This window comes from Oryctolagus cuniculus, chromosome 1 (genome assembly GCF_051225735.1).
Source record: "Oryctolagus cuniculus isolate XC-2025 breed Fujian yellow rabbit chromosome 1, ASM5122573v1, whole genome shotgun sequence".
Lineage (NCBI taxonomy): Eukaryota > Metazoa > Chordata > Mammalia > Lagomorpha > Leporidae > Oryctolagus > Oryctolagus cuniculus.
The window spans coordinates 152,137,233-152,152,010 of record NC_142867.1 but is presented as its reverse complement, the minus strand read 5'-3'; positions in this window follow the sequence as shown (position 1 = coordinate 152,152,010).

Below are 14,778 nucleotides of genomic sequence, written 5' to 3'. Positions count from 1 at the left end.
AAATTCCCACTGATTGATGGGAGTGAAGAGCAATTTGGAGGCAGAAGTTAGAACCAGCAGTGTGAGATGGAGTTGCGGCCAAGCGGGTTAAGCCTGCCCTGGTGAGACTACCAGTGTACCTTACCAGCATACCACTTTGAGTCCTGGCTGCTCCACTTCTGGACTAGCTCCCTGATAATGCTCCTGGGAAGACAGGGGAAAATGGCTCCGCTTCTTGGGTCCCTGCTACACACGTGGGAGACCAGGATGGAGTTCCAGGCTCCTGGCTTTGGCCTGGCCCGGCCCTAGGCGTGGTGGCCATTTGGTGAGTGAACCAGTGAGTGGAAGACCTATGTATCTCTCCCTATCTCTCTGTCACTCTGCCTTTCCAATAAGTAAATAAATATTTAGAAGAAAGAAAGGAGCAGCAGCAACAAAAGTGACATTGACAGTGACTATTTAATAAGTGATTACTGTGTGCCAGACCCTAGACTATATATTTTTTGCATATTATCTTACTTAATTCTTGTAAGAACTATTTGGGGTACAGATTTCTTCTCCATTGTGTAGATGAAGAAACTGAGGCTCACAACTAGAAGTGGGTAGTCTGGATTTGAATCCGGGTCTAATTTTGAAGGTTGTGCTCTTAACCTAAGACCGAAACATGACCTATGATAGCTGTCATTTGCAGGCTACGTTTGCATTGTACGACCGCTGTTGTTAAATTGGGGAAAAGAAAGGAGAAGAAGGCAGGCAATATAAGGCCCTAAAGAATGTCTTGTTTTAGAAAATGGATGCAACTGAAAATTTCTTCTACTCCCTAGAACATTCGGTTGTGGTAGGCCAAGGAATTGCCACAGCAGGCTGGAGATTTATAGCTATGAGTGCATCTTGAAAATTTCCACTAAGAGGAGAGGTGATTTGAGCAGCTGATGATAGATGAATGTCCCAGTTGAGTCTTAGAAAAGACACTTCCAGGTCAGGTTCCCTGGCCAGCCTGCATGCCAGTGATTCACTTATTGTGTGATTAAGTAGCGAGCCTCTGTTTTGACAGCTAATTATTCCAAAGCTTTCTGTGGCCTTGCACTGAGACGCATGAAAAAAACTACAAGCAATTAGAAGCAAAGCATTTGGAAATTAAAATTCAATTTCTGCGTTTGCTAAACTCTTCATCAAGAAAGTCAGTGGATTTTTTAGAAAGCTGTGAATAGGATACACAGATTTCAAAAAGCCAGCCGTTCTGAAATGCACACATGCTTCCCAGAGTGCTTAGAACCCTTAGGACCGAGCCATTTGTCGCTTGTCTTGTTTCACTGCATTGGCTGAGACCTGTGCCTGTGAGCTCGCTCTCAAGCAACGTTTCTCTCAGCTTTGACAGGTGCATGGGGATGTAATTCCTGACCTGCCAGAAAACCCTGTATAGAAATCAAAGAACAGAAGTCACAGGGAACTATTTAGATAGATCTTCTAGAATGTGGTAGTGGACAGGCTTCTCTTGTGTAGGTTAAGATGTATCAGATGCTTGAAAATCCCTTGTGGGCTGACATTGTGGTGCAGCAGGTTGAACTGCCACCTGTGACACCCACATCCTATATCAGAGGGCCAGCTTCAATCTCCACTGCTCCGCTTCCATTCAAGCTCCCTGCTAATGTGCCTGGGAAAGCAGTGGAAGACGGCTCAATTGTTTGGGCCCCTGCCACCCACATGGGAGACCCAGATGGAGTTTCTGTCTCCTGGCTTTGTCCTGGGCCAGCCCTGGCTGTTGTGGCCATCTGGGAATGAACCTGTGGATGGACGATCTCTTCCTCTGTCCCTCTCTATCTGTCACTCTGTCTTTATAATAAATAAATGTCACATTTGACCAGGTCGGTCTTAAGATCAGCCTCTGCCTTGAAGAACCTCTTAAATTACAAAGAGGACAGGATTAGAAATCATTTTTCTATCCAAGCAACTATGACTTCTTCAGTTAAGACTTTCATTTTGTTCAGGGCCAAATTCAATATTTTAGAATATGAATGAGGGCATTTTTACCTTTCAGTCAACTATCCCCTCTCTGGCAACCCACTAGACATTCTTGGCTTTTAGTTCTGAAGTATCTTAAATACTTTTTCTCAGTGGGGACCACTGCACAGGCTAAACTTTGCTAGATGTGAAGAGGTGTAGATGTTGATAAACGTGTGTGTGTGTGTGTGTGTGTGTGTAGTTGCAATAATGTTAGGTGTCTAAAAGAATGTGGAAATAAAGGAAACAAGATGCCACATCTACTTTCAAATTCCTATTTAGGCTTCAACAGCTGGCTTTTTGTATTTTTTATTTTTTTAAAGATTGATTTATTTATTAATTTGAAAGTCAGAGTTACACAGAGAGAGAAGGAAAGACAGAGGTCTTCTATCTGTTGGTTCACTCCTCAATTGGTCTCAATGGCTGGAGCTGCGCAGATCTGAAGCCAGGAGCCAGGAACTTCTTCCAGGTCTCCTATGTGGATGCAGAGGGCCAAGGACTTGGGCCATCCTCCACTGCTTTCCCAAGCCACAGCAGAGAGCTGGATCAGAAGAGGAGCAGCTGAAACTAGAACCGGTGCCAATATGGGATGCTGGCACTGCAGGTGGTGGCTTTACCTGCTGCACCACAGCGCCGGCCCCAGCTGGCTTTATTTTTAACAAATGGAATAGTTATAGAGATTGGGGTGAACTTGCAAGAAGAAGAAAAGCAAAATGAGGGCTTGGTTGAAGTTGAGTTTAATAGAAACCAAACTTTAGACAAATCAATGTAAGAACCTGACCAAGCTTTAGTGGCAATCTGACACATTCAATACAAAATTATTGGTCACTGTTTATCTAGATTAGTTTTATTCAAAACCACTAGATAATTATTACAAATTCCTTTTATTGTGTGATAAATAAGAATACTTGATTGTATCATTTGAATGTATAAGTATAAATCAGAAAATTGAACTCAAAGTGTTCTAGAGTTGTAGCATGTTGGATCCCAAAGGGACTTTAGAGACTAACTGTTTTGGAACTCAGTGAGATATTCCAAGACCAGTAAACTTCCCATGTTGACACACTGGGGAAAAGATTATTTGGATCCCAGGTTTTCTGACCTTCATTCCAGTAACTATTCACAGTTCACCTTCAGCCTCCCTAGGAGCAAGTTATTTATTTTTTTAAACAGGAGAGAGAGGGGGAGAAAGACACAAATAGAATAGGGAGATCTCCTATCTGCTGGTTCATTACCCAAATGCTCATAGCAGCCCAGCCTGAAGCAAGGACCTGGGAACTCGATTCAGATCTTCCACGTGGGTGGCAAGGAAACCAAGGACTGAAACCTTCCCCCATTGTCTCCCAAGGTATGTATCAGCAGGAAGCTGGAATTGGGAACAGAGTCAGGAGTCAAACACAGGCACTGGTATGCAGACATCCTTAAACGGTGGCTTAACCACTATGCCAAACTTCCACCCCAACTTAGTACTTTTTTAGAATGCCACCAGTGGTGCCCCTTTCTAGGTTCTGCGTGGTATCCTTGTGGCGCTTGGCAAAGTTTATTTCTCTAGGTATGAAATCTAGTTTTCTCTTATTGTGGCCTGAGCTTTTCCTATGTTTAGGTCTGAGAAGTAGCGTGTCTTCCAGTCTTGTCTCCACTTGCCTCCCATTAGTCCTCATAAACTCACACAACCCTGTATAGTTAGGACTGCAGAGCTCAAAGCTGTCTTCCTATGTGGAGAGGTTATCATTTTGGAGAATACAGTCTTAAACAGCTGCCAAATTGATGTTGCTATGAAAGAAAAAAGGTATTTTCATACTAACTTTTTTTTATGAAAGTTACCTTTCTCACCTATCTATGTATTTTCCTGAAAAATACTCAGTTCTGTAAGATTGAGGTAAAATGGGCAGGCGATATCTCCAGATGATGCCAGTCCTCATTGTAACCGGATGTCAGCACCCCCTTATCTGTGCTTTTGTGCAAATGAGTCAAGAGCAGCAGATTTGACAATTTCATGTTTGGGGCCGGTGTTGTGGTGCAGAAGGTTAAGCTGCCTTTTGTAATACCTATATCTCATATCAGAGAGAGTTGGTTTGAGGCCCAGCTGCTCTGCTTCCCAACCAGCTCCCTGCTAATGTGCTAATGAAAGCCCAAGTTGTGGGCACCTGCCACTCATGTGCTTCCACATTGATGGAGTTCCTGACTCCTGGCTTCAGCCTGACCTAGAGCTGGCTGTATGGCCATTTAGGGAGTGAACAAGTGGATAGATCTCTCTCTCTTGTTCTCTCTCTCTGCCTTTCAAACAAACAGATAAATAATCTTTAAAACAGAAACAATTTCATATTGGAATTACCCACATCAGGTAGAGGTCATCCTAAAGACCAACAATAAAAAATCTTAGTGAAATACAAGAGTGTTACACTAAGAGTTGAATTATATTGGCTTCCTGCTCCTTACTGTGTGACTTTGGATGAATCAACCTCTCTGGACCTCAGTAATATAATCTGTAAAATGGCAATAATTAGACCACTCTGTCAACTACACTCCTATGCACACCCCACTGATAGCTTCCTATAACACTTAGAATGAAGTGTTACGGAAACCAGATAAAAGCTCCTGCCTGAACTGGCTCTCCTTTCTTCTCTGTCATTCTATGGTCACTTAGGCTGCACCACACACATCCTGTTCAGTTTCTCTAATGCGGCAAGGGTTTTATTGTCCAAGGCCTTTGCACCTGCTGTTCCCTGTCTGAAACACTCCCACACCTCTCTTCCCTTTTCCTGCTGACTCATTCTTGAGATTTTAACTTAAATGTCAGCCCTTTGGAGCAGATGTCCTTATGACCCCTTGAGTATGTCACCTCCCCCTCTCTACTTGGTTCCATTACTTCTTAAAATCATATATTGCTTATTATAATTGCAATTATAAATGTAAAAATACATACATTTCTTACCATTTGTTATACCAGACTTTCCCAACCAGACCATAGATTTCCTGAGGGTGGGAACTAGGTATTAGTCACTGTTGTGTTCCTGACCTCAAAATACACATACACAATATGAAGGGGCTTCAAAAATTTCTTGGAAAATTTTCATTTCTTCCAGTTCACTTTCTCCATGAAGTTTTTGAGATCTCCCTTAATGTTGTCTCCACTCCAAAAAGAGATCTATATTTAAAAATGTTAGAAAACAAAACTACAGACCAATATCCCTCATGTAGGTGGAAAATCCTTAACATGGATGTCAGCAACATATAAGACTGATTATACATCATGCCTAAGTGGAGTTTAACCCAGAAATGATTTGACATTTGAAAATGAATTAATTTGGGGCTGGCCAGCATGGTGGTTCAGGGGGTTAAACTGCTGCTTGTGATGTCAGCATCCCATTTGAGTGCCAGTGCAAGTCCCATCTGCTGTAATTCTGATCTAGCATCCTGCTAATGCACCTGGGAAAACAGCAGAAGATTAGGTCCCTGCCACCCACATGGGAGACCCAGACAGAGTTCTAGGCTCCTGGCTTCATCCTGGCCAGACTCTTGGGTATTGTGGCCATTTGAGGCATGAACCAGCAGCAGATTGAAGATTTCTCTCTCTTTCTCTCTCTCTCTTTCCAACCCACCCCTGTAACTCTGCCTTTCAAATAAATAAATCTTCTTTTAAAAAAGAAAATGAGGCCGGCGCCACGGCTCACTAGGCTAATCCTCCGCCTAGCGGCGCCGGCACACCAGGTTCTAGTCCCAGTCGGGGCACCGGATTCTGTCCCGGTTGCCCCTCTTCCAGGCCAGCCCTCTGCTGTGGCCAGGGAGTGCAGTGGAGGATGGCCCAAGTGCTTGGGCCCTGCACCTGCATGGGAGACCAGGAAAAGCACCTGGCTCCTGGCTCCTGCCATCGGATCAGCGCGGTGCGCCGGCCACAGTGTGCCAGCCGTGGCGGCCATTGGAGGGTGAACCAACGGCAAAGGAAGACCTTTCTCTCTGTCTCTCTCTCTCACTGTCCACTCTGCCTGTCAAAAAAATAATAAAAAATAAAAAAAGAAAATGAATTAAGTTAATATACTATATTAATTGAATGATAATCAAAAACCACAGTATCATCTCAAAACATGCAGAAAAAGCATCTGACAAAATTCATCACCTATTCAGGGTGCACATTCTAAACCTGATAAAGGACATCTCTGAGAAACCTAAAGTCAATGCTACACTCAGTGGTGAAGGCTGAATGCTCCCCCCCAACATCAAGAACAAGACAAAGATGTCATTTTCATCATTCTTATTCAAGAACATAGACATTGGAGGCATATGGATTAGAAAGGAAGAAGTAAAAATTTACTTGCAGATGACATGATCTTAGGAAGATCTTAAGAATACTACAACTTATAATCTAGGTTAGCAAGATCAGAGTATAAAAGATTAATATGCAAAATCAACTTTGTTTCTGTAAACTAGCAATGAACAATCAAAAATGTAATTAAGTGAACTATTGAAAATATGATAAAATACTTAGGAATGTATTTAATGAAAGAAAGACTTGTACGCTGAAAGACTTGTACACTGAAAATTATAAAGCACTGTTAAGAGAAATTAAACAAGACAAGTAAATAAAGATGTATTTCATCTGTATGCATTGGGAAGACATTATTGGCAATTCCCTCCAAATTAAACCATCAATTCAATGCAACCTGTATAAGAATCCCTACAGGAGGCCGGCGCCGCGGCTCACTAGGCTAATCCTCCGCCTTGCGGCGCCGGCACACCGGGTTCTAGTCCCGGTCGGGGCGCCGGATTCTGTCCCGGTTGCCCCTCTTCCAGGCCAGCCCTCTGCTGTGGCCCGGGAGTGCAGTGGAGGATGGCCCAGGTGCTTGGGCCCTGCACCCCATGGGAGACCAGGAAAAGCACCTGGCTCCTGGCTCCTGCCATCGGATCAGCGCGGTGCGCCGGCCGCAGCGCACTGGCCGCGGCGGCCATTGGAGGGTGAACCAACGGCAAAGGAAGACCTTTCTCTCTGTCTCTCTCTCTCACTGTCCACTCTGCCTGTCAAAAAAAAAAAAAAAAAAAAAAAAAAAAAAAAAAAAAGAATCCCTACAGGATGTTTTTAAATAGAAATTGGCAAGCAGGTTCTAAAATTTATAGAGAAATGCAACGGGCCTAAAATTCCAAAACAACTTTGAAGAAGAACAAAGTCAGAGGACTTACATGAACTGATTTAAGACTTACTATAAAACCTTGGTAATCAACACAATGTGATATTAATATAAGGGCAGGAAAAGATCAAGGGAGTGAAATAAAGAGTCCAGAAATAAGCCCTTGCATACATTGTCAGTATATTTTTGATACTGGTTCCAAAGTAATCCAATAGAAAAGAATTATCTTTTTAACAAATGGTACAGGGAAAGCTGCATATACAAAGGTGAAAAAATAAACCTAGCCACTTTCTTCATACTACATGCAAAAGCATGCATGAAACAGATTATAGACCTAAGTATAAGAGCTGAACCTATTAATCTTCAAGAAGTAAAGACGTAACTCTTTGTGATCTTAGGTTAGGCAAAAACTTCTTAGACGTGGCATCAAAGTCATACTCCATAAAAGAAAATGTTGATGAAATTCATCAAAACTGAAAACTTTTGTTCTTCAAAGGACAACAGTAAGGAGAAGATCTGACAAGCCATATACTGAGAGAGAACATATGCAAAACATATACCTGATAAATGACTCGTATACCAAGTACATGTAAAGAAGTTTTGTGAGGGCCGGCACCATGGTGTAGCAGATTAAAGCCTGGCCTGCCGTGTTGGCATCCCATGTGCGTGTCAGTTCGAGTCCTGCCTGCTCCAGCTCTCTGCTATGGCCTGGGGAAGCAGTAGAAGAAGGCCCAGGTCCTTGGGCCCAGCATGTGCATGGGAGACCTGCAAGAAGCTCCTGGGTCCTGGCTTCGGATCAGCTCAGCTCTGGCCATTGTGGTCATTTTGGGAGTGAACCAGCAAATGGAAGACCTCTCTCTCTGTCTCCACCTCTCTCTGTAACTTTTTCAAATAAATAAAATAAATCTTTAAAAAGAAGTTTTGTGGCTCAATGAACAGGAAGACTAATAACTCAATTTAAAAAATGGACGAAGTACTTAAATAAACATTTCACCAAAGATACCCAACTTAGAAATATGCACATGACAACAGGCTCAATATTATTCATCAGGGAAATGGAAACTAAAACCATAATGAGATGCCACTACACACTCACTAGAAAAGCTAAAATTGAAAAAGCTGACAGTGCTAAGTGTGGGGGGAGATGTTGGAAAGACTTTTAGCTTTTGAGGGAATTCATCTCAGAAGAAGATGAATGCTTTGAGAACAATGGAGTCATTTGGAGAAGACCTGGCTTTTTATTTTATTTTATTTTATTTTATTTTATTTTATTTTATTTTGTATTTGGGCAAATCTCCCAGTGGTTCCACTAAGCTATGGATTACCAGCTTTAAAATGAGTGAATCTTATCAGAGGACCAAACAGTTCCTTCCTCCAACATGGGATTGGTGGAAAGGAGAGGAAATGGGGCCGGCGCCACGGCTCACTAGGCTAATCCTCCACCTTGCGGCGCCCGCAAGTCTAGTCTCGGTCGGGGCACCGGATTCTGACCCAGTTGCCCCTCTTCCAGGCCAGCCCTCTGCTGTGGCCAGGGAGTGCAGTGGAGGATGGCCCAAGTGCTTGGGCCCTGCATCCCATGGGAGACCAGGAGAAGCACCTGGCTCCTGCCATCGGATCAGCGCGGTGCACCGGCCGCAGCGTGCCAGCCGTGGTGGCCATTGGAGGGTGAACCAATGGCAAAGGAAGACCTTTCTCTCTGTCTCTCTCTCTCTCTCACTGTCCACTCTGCCTGTCAAAAAAAAAAAAAAAAAAAGAGAGAGAGAGAGAGAGGAAATGTAATTGGAGTTGTAACCGGCTATGCTGAGTGTTTGACAGTGCAAGACCAACCTGCCCAGGGAAAGGCTTTAGGCAGATGAGCTGTGGGAAGCAACTCTGAAACAAGTAACATCAGATTGGGCTTGTCCTTAAAATCCCAGCCCTGAAAAGTTGGGTTTGAAAAAGAAATGGTATTATATAAAAAAGTATTATAAAATGTAGGAAAAATTTTTTCTTACTCGTAGCATACACTCCTGCTCTCTTTATTTATTTGAGTGAAAATTGCCCAATGGTTGAATTCTCTAGGCACCTTCATTGCAAAACCTTAAATGAAATAATGAAACAAATTGTTGAGGGGAAATTTTTTATGTCTGTTTGCTTTCTGGCATCCTTTAGTGTCCTCTGATTTTTTTAATGTGTGTGTTTGTTTGTTTGTTTTTAAAGTGGAAAAAAAATGTCAGGGGGTGATACTGGGCACAGTGGTTAGGGCACCAACATCGCACACTGGAGTGCCTGTTTCGAGTCCCAGCTCTGCTTCTGATTTCAGCTTCCTACTACTGTACACCCTGACAGGGAGCAAGTGATGGCTCAAGTACTTGGATCCCTTCCGTCCACGTGGGAGAGCCAAACGGAATTCCTAGTTCCTAACTGTGGCCTGGCCTAGCCGTGGCTCTTGTAGGCATTTGAGGAGTGAACGAGTGGATGGAAAAATCTCTGTCTCTTTCAAATAAAAAGTGAAGATATATAAATAAAAATCATAAACCAGAAAGTAAATAAAATTGTATACAGTAAGTATAAATAAAAATGAATCAATAATACATGACTCATTAGTACATTAATCAGCAATGCATCCCAAAGTTTTAATTTCATCTTAGTATGTTTATTGCAAAATAACCTGACATACAGTGTTTTTGGCATCTGAAAAATTATACTTAACCTGGCCTCAGGTCATATTCTTATGAGATATCATTATCTTTATTTTTCATAAAAGTTTCAGAGGAAATCAGTGTGAGAAACAGTTTTCATCAGACTTATACCTCATTAAACCTTATCAAGATGATGACTTGCTTTTACTAATAAAACTCAATAACAATTTAGAGTATTATTGACTGGCTCAGATTTGGCAGACTAACTTCTATTTTCGCCTTTGGCTGGGCTGTTTGACCCAGGGAAGCACATTCACTACTTCAGTGGTCTGTTCATGCCATGAAAACTGTATATAGTATTGAATCAGTAGATGTGAAATGGTCACACCAGCTCACTTCACTAAGGTTGCTGTACCTTTGGCCATCTGGTCCCCATCTGTAATAGTACTATCCAACAGGAGGAAACCTTCTGCTTTACCAGGCAAGTCCTTCCAACTTACGGAAATCCTTCACTGGCAGGCATACAAATGCACAACACCTCATTTTAAAATTAGCTAAACAGATGCTAATATTATTTTTCTACCTAAGACCCTCTCATTTAAAGATAAAATCCAATGATATGCCATATTACAATGCCAAAAGAAGTTAATAATCAATCATTCCCATCACTGAGTGGTGGCTCAGGGCAGGAATCATGGAGTAAGGAGGCATTGTTCAGGGTGGATCACTTTAATTGATTGTACTCAAGGATACTATATATGCTTTTTTTTTTTTTTTTTTTTTTTTTTTTTTTGACAGGCAGAGTTAGACAGTGAGAGAGAGAGACAGAGAGAAAGGTCTTCCTTCTGTTGGTTCACCCCCAAATGGGTGCTACGGCCAGCACACTGCGCCAATCCGAAGCCAGGAGCCAGGTGCTTCCTCCTGGTCTCCCATGTGGGTGCAGGGCCCAAGCACTTGGGCTATCCTCCACTGCCCTCCTGGGCCACAGCAGAGAGCTGGACTGGAAGAGGGGCAACTGGAATAGAATCTGGCACCCCAATCGGGACTAGAACCCAGAGTACTGGCACCGCAGGTGGAGGATTAGCCTAGTGAACTGCAGCGCTGGCCTACTTAGGCAAGTTTTACTTCCCATTAATACTACTGTTTATGGCACTATCATCCTTAAAGCAGAGAAAAATTTCATTAAATGAAATTAGAAGCTGGTGCTGCGGCTCACTAGGCTAATCCTCTGCCTGCGGCGCCAGCACCCCGGGTTCTAGTCCCGGTTGGGGTGCCGGTTCTGTCCCGATTGCTCCTCTTCCAGTCCAGCTCTCTGCTGTGGCCCAGGAAGGCAGTGGAGGATGGCCCAAGTGCTTAGGCCCTGCACCCACATGGGAGACCAGGAGGAAGCACCTGGCTCCTGGCTTCAGATCGGTGCAGTGCGCTGGCCGTAGCACCCATTTGGGGGGTGAACCAATGGAAGGAATACCTTTCTCTCTGTCTCTCTCTCTTACTGTCTAACTCTGCCTGTCAAAAAAAAAAAAAAAAAAAAAAAAGAAGAAGAAAGAAATTAGAAATTCAGAAATGGAGAGAAAACCCTTGCCTGAAGTATGAAGTGAGACACAATAGGGTTATTAAAGGAAGTCAAAGGAAGTCACAAGTCTGTGTCAATTTTTTTTGGCTCTAAGATTGCAAATAATTTTCAATTCCAAAAAAAGAAATCATAAAGGTGGCTGAGTCTGAGGTAGATGCTACATGTGATGTTTCTCAACCACGCTCCAGACAACGGGGCATGTTGCATATAGCACTCCATCAAAGGCGTTTCAGAGCCTTCTTATTTGTTGGCCTATGACTGTGGCTTTGAAGCCATCAAAGAGAAAGTAATGGAACGGCTGGAGACTAGAGGGTGGAAACACTGGAATTCAAGTGAAGTTTCAGCAGAGTCAAGAGAGTAAAAAAGGAAAGACGCATGAAGATAAACTGCTTTTGTGGCTTCATCCCAGGAGAGGCGATGCTGTCTGCCCATGCCAACCCGGGGGACCTCCAGAGGCTTGTCGCTAAGGGAGGTGGTTTGCCTTACAGATCGGTCTTGTTTAAGACAACGGTACGTAGTATCAGACAGCCTAGGTCTGAGTTCTGGCTTCTTGCTAATAGACCCTGGGAGGCAGTGGTGATGACTCATTGGTTGGATTCCAGCCACCCAGAGGGAAGATCTGGATTGAGTTCCCAGCCAACAGCCTCGCCTGGCCCAGCCCTGGCCGGCCTTTGTAGGTATCTGGGAGAGACGCTGTGGATGGAAGCTCTTCCTCTGCTTCTGCAATAACAGCAACAACAGAAATTCTTTTGAATCCAAAGATCGTAGCTAGCGATTACACGGTGTGTCTTCCTCCCTGCTACCAGAGCCGGTTGTAGCTGAGGAGTGAGTCTTAGTACACGGCTTGCTTTCTTTGAAGCCAAAATCTGCTTTCTGCTCTCTCCCTTGTCTAGAGCCTGCCCTGCTGTCTGGAGATGTTCAGAATACGGCCTCTCCTTTTCGCCTGAGAAGTTCCTCACATAACTGAACACAGCGATTTGGCTTCTTTCATTCTTAATTTATTTAAGTCAAAATTGCCTCTTCTTCCAGTGATTCCTCAAGAAAAAATATCCTCTTTAAAATTTTCACATCTACTGAAACTTTGAAGGCTGACACAATGAGCAACTATATGCCCTTTACCTGGATATATATAATCACACACAGACACATACACACACACACACATACATATTTTCTGCCGAGCCATTGGAATGTAGGTTGTTAACATCATGTCATTTCAGGCTTAATTATGTCAGTGTGTCTCTCTCTCTTGAGAACAAAGACATGGTCTTCAACTCCACAACATCATTATCTCACTTAAGAGAATGAAAAACAATTTAATTCAATTAATTATATGAATATACAGTACGTATACCACATGCAATTTTCCTATCATTTAAATAATGTCTTTTTAGCTTTTTTGCTAAGAATCAAATTTTTTTCTGGAATCAAATAAGTGATCTCAGATTGCATTTGGTTTTCATAGCCCTTTAGTCTCTTTTTATCTAGTGTAGTCCCTCCAACTTGATGTGAATTTTATTGCTCACATTAAATCCAGCCACGCAGACTAAGCTCAACCCACAGACAGACCCTACAGCCTTCTCCAGACACAGGCAGGCAAAACAGTCCAAAGGAATGACTATCTCCTCTCATTTGAAAGCCTGTTTTAGCAGCTTAACCTCACATGGTTGGTTCCTGTGGTCGACCTAACTATACTCCAGGTCTGTTGCTTATAAACCCCAGACAGGCTAGATTTTCCTCCATGTCATCATGCCACTCCACTTTTGAGTGTGCCTACAAAAGTGTCCTGGAGGATTCTTGTTGTTGGTTTGGATCACTCACCTAAACTCATTGAGATGATATTGAAAGTTGCATCTGTACAAGCGGTCTCTGATGATTTATGATGAGGTTCACAGCAGAAGGGAAGAGATAGGCACAGCGGTTACTCTTGGACAGGATTAACACGGAGGAGATTGAGTGAAAGTTGAGACGTATGGAGTCTCGGGTTGCCACATAAAGGATTGTGACTTAGCTTCCCACCGATTTCTGTTTTATTCTGGGCAAAGAGGCCAGCAAGGAGTGGGAAGCAAAAGAGTCCAAGATAGGACTTCCAAGATAGATATCTTCACAAGTGGGCAGTGAACCTGGAAGAAAATCTGATGTGGGACGTTTAGGATACAGGAGACAAATAGACAGCAAAGAAATATTTACTTAGGGAAATAGGACCCTTGGCTTTGTTAAAAAAAAAAAAAGAAGAAGAAGAAGACAATTCTAGGGGGTCATTATTTTGGACTGAGCCCCAGGAGGCCCCAGAAAATGAAACCAAGCCAAAATGGATTCACTTGTGCTAAATGCCACATAATCGAAGAGAAGCTTTAAGAAAGCACATAGATCTCAAAACAGACCAGTTTTTCCTGAAAATGAAATTTTGGGCCTGAGTTAATGCAATAAGGAAATTCCATCTGGCTTAATCCTTACATAAAAGCAACCGGAAATAACCTGATGTTACCAATTAGTTTTTTTTCCTGTTGTTCTGTTTCCTTGTCTCCATCTTACAATACCCACTTACTAGGATTTGAATATGCCCCATCAAATTCAGGCATTGGAATCTTAATCCCCAATGCAATAGTGCTGGGAGGTGGGACCTGTAAGAGGTGGTTAGGTAATGCTGTCATTGAAGGAGGGAAGGGTTATACAGGCGAACTCAGCCCCTCTTTGCTCTCACATCCTCATCCTCCCTTCCCCTTCCACCTTCTGCCATGAAATGATGCAGCGTGGAGACCCTGGCCAAATGTCATCTCCATGCTCTTGTACTTCCCAGATAAATTTCTGTTCATCATAAACTACCCAGTCTTGGGTGTTCTGTTTCAGAACAGAAAATGGACTAAAGAGCCACCATTCTACTACTGCCCAAGGAGAGCCCTCATTTTCTTCTGTAAAATGGAGGCTGCCCCAATTCATAAATCACAAATAAAAGCCAATTAGATCTGTAGCTAAATCTGTCATAATTTTGTTTTCACGTCTGCAAGTAAAGGTTCAGGAGCAAGTTTCTTGTCCCCAGAATAAGACTGCTGTGAAGAATAGGGAAACAAGTAGGAGCCAGAATTGATTTTTTAAAGATAGAGGCAGAAAACAGTGTATGAAAAGGGACCACACCCAAGGAGCTCTGACCTGGGCAGGAAACAGGGAACTGGATCCTGAGTTCTACATCCAAAAGACCGTATCCAAAACCAACAAGGATTTCAGGGAGAAGGTGTGCCTTTGTCACCATCCGATATGGTTCATCTAATAAATCAGAACCTTTTGGCTCCTTTGGCTCAAATTCTTAGCATAAAAACAATAAAACAAACAAAGAGAATCTCAAATCCCATAAATCCTTTTCATTAAGGTAACCCCTGTTTTACCAGGCTTCGGGCCATTTTCACAGTCAGGGTCAAAAGGAATAATATACTTTCCATTCCAGGGGATTTCTTGTGTTGTGCTTTCTCCAACAAATTCCACA